The sequence below is a fragment of the Empidonax traillii genome, unplaced genomic scaffold (genome assembly GCF_003031625.1).
Source record: "Empidonax traillii isolate 1590-97213 ecotype Southwest subspecies unplaced genomic scaffold, ASM303162v1 scaffold992:size1346157, whole genome shotgun sequence".
Classification (NCBI taxonomy): Eukaryota; Metazoa; Chordata; class Aves; order Passeriformes; family Tyrannidae; genus Empidonax; species Empidonax traillii.
In genome coordinates, this window is record NW_020956185.1 from 707,272 (window position 1) to 709,832 (window position 2,561).

The window sequence follows — 2,561 nt, forward strand, 5'->3', positions numbered from 1 at the left end:
CAACAAACAGCCAAGCAGGGACACTTTGCCACTGAAAGGAAACAGTGACAACAAACTTCAGAGGCTGGGACACCACAGCCCCCAAACCTGCCCAGGCTCCAGCTGCTGCACAGACCTGTGGCCAGACAGGACCCAAACCCACACCCAGCACAGACCCTGAGAAGGTCAAGCTGCTCATTCCCAACCACAGCCAAACATCCAGTGCCAGTGTCTGTCAGCCCCTGCTCCCAGAAATCAATTATCTTTCCCATTTCCTTTCTTTACAGGTTCTTGCATTCACAATCTACTCTCAAACCGTGATTACCAAACTTGGCTGTTACAGGAACCAATCCAACTTGGCCTCCTAATTTTAAAGGATACTGTGTTTGCCTTACCGGTACAGACTCTGGCTTAGGGATAATTCTTACAGGTTCTGCCCTTGTCCATTCTCCTGGAATTCCGCTGGCCCACATGACAGGAACAACTCCATCTGCCACTTCAGTCGGGATGGTGCTGCTGACAGGAGTTATTTCCTGCACAAGAAGAGCTGCTGTTCTCACACATTTAGTTTCAGGAATTACAATTTCAATCTCCCATTTTTCTATTTAATTTCTGCCTCAACTTTTCCAATCAATCTCTTCCTAGAAGAGGTTTGGGTGAGTTTGTTTGGCAAAGAGAGAAACTGAGGAATTACCCAAGGTTTTCCCAGTTTAACCCCTGTCACACCAATCACCTTCACAGGGCCATCCCTTAATTCTCCTTCTGTTGTGTTCAGGATTGAGGAAGTTGGACCTGTGTCTGACCAGGACATGTGCAAACCAAATGGTGGGGGACTGGAACCCACACCTTGCACTCCTGCAGCTCTCACAATTCCTGTCGAGAGAAAACAGCCAATGGTACCATCACTGCTCATTCCTTAATCCCAATCCCACACTTCTTTTGCAGTTGGAGCACCACTTTTATAACCCACTTACAGTCCATTTTAGAGCTCCAGGGCCAGCTCTGATACTCTCAGGAATGCCTGAATTCATTCCAGGGACCTTGCTTTGAGCTCCCCAGTTTCGGGCACCCAGAGGAGCTCCTCGAAGAATCTTTTCAGTGCACACTCGAGTCCTCAGGGTGCCCGAGCCCAGGGTCACTAATAGCACTGTCCCTCCAGGGGGCCCAATCTGCTCCCAAAATGCAGGGGTATCATGCCTGTGTCCCAGAGTGCTCCGGGGATCTGAGGGCCTTCCCGAGAACATCTCGGTGCCGGCGTGAAGGCCCAGAGATCCCTCAGAACCACGGGAGAGCAGGCACAGAGTCCCTGCTGGGGGCCCATTTGTCTGCCTGAAAACAGCTCGGCAAAGGAGCCTCTAAGGCTCAGCTGGTGAGTTTTAGAAGCCAGGCATTCCTTGCTTACAACACCCTGCAATGATCCCAGCCCTCTGGATGTCATGGCAATCAGCCCCCACAGTGCACACAGAGGTGTCTCCACTGCAGCTGATGGGAGGGCTCAGCATTACATGAGGGTTCATTTTGTTCGCTACATTCCTGTTTTGTATTCAGGACATTCCCCAACACCTGTTACCATTCACACAAACTCTTATAAGGTCTCTGAGGGTCTCCATCAGGGGTGCCGTGGAGTTTTTGCCTGTACCACTGTAAGAAAGTTTAGGAACTCAGCAACTGAAAAAGCATAAAGATTTATCATGGACATCTGAACTCCCACAAACAGCTCCTCTCCCCTTTCAGTACAAAATTATTTCCATGGTATCATTTAATAGGAAGCAAATGGGAAACCAAGAACAGTGTGCTCTGTAGAACAGCCTTCCCTCCCAGGGGGAGGAGGCTTTGTGCTGACCAGCTGCAGGGCAGAGCCATGGGAAAGCGAGAGGACAGATGAGTAGGACAGCAGGACAAAGGCCACAGTGCTCAGCATGTTTGAACCCCACCATGGCAGCAACCACGGCCTGGATGGTGCAGGTGCTGGAGCAGGAGAGGGTGAGCAGCAGCAGCCCATCACAGGAGAAGTGATGGATCACCTTGGAGCAGCAGAACGGGGCACGGAATATGGAAACTCTGTGTGTCTGTGTGGTGGAGCTGATAGCACCAGCCACCATCCCAACAGAAAACCTCCAGAACATGGCCATGGCATAGAGCAGGGGGATGCAGGAACGTGGCAGTCGTAGGCCATGGTGGTGAAGAAGAAGAGCGGAGTGACATATCCAACGAAAGAAATCGCTTTCTTCTCCACTGAGAAACCCAGGAGGATTTGAGGGATGATGGTAGAAGAGGTGTCCAGGAGGGACAAGTGGCTCAGGAAGAAGTACAGGGGGGTTGTGGAGGTGCAGATCGATCTGGATTCATGTCATTCCTCCCAGATTTCCTACGAGATGGCAAGGAACAAGACAAAAAACACATCACCTGCAGCTCTGCTTGGCTTGTGAAGCCCAGGAGAATATACTCGTGCACAAATGTCTCATTATCTCCAACCATGCTGAATATTTTATATGTCCAGTTCAGCTGCTTCGTGTCTTTCAAATTGAAAAATTAAATCCATCGATGATATTAAGAACATCAATTTTTGTCAGTCAGTTATA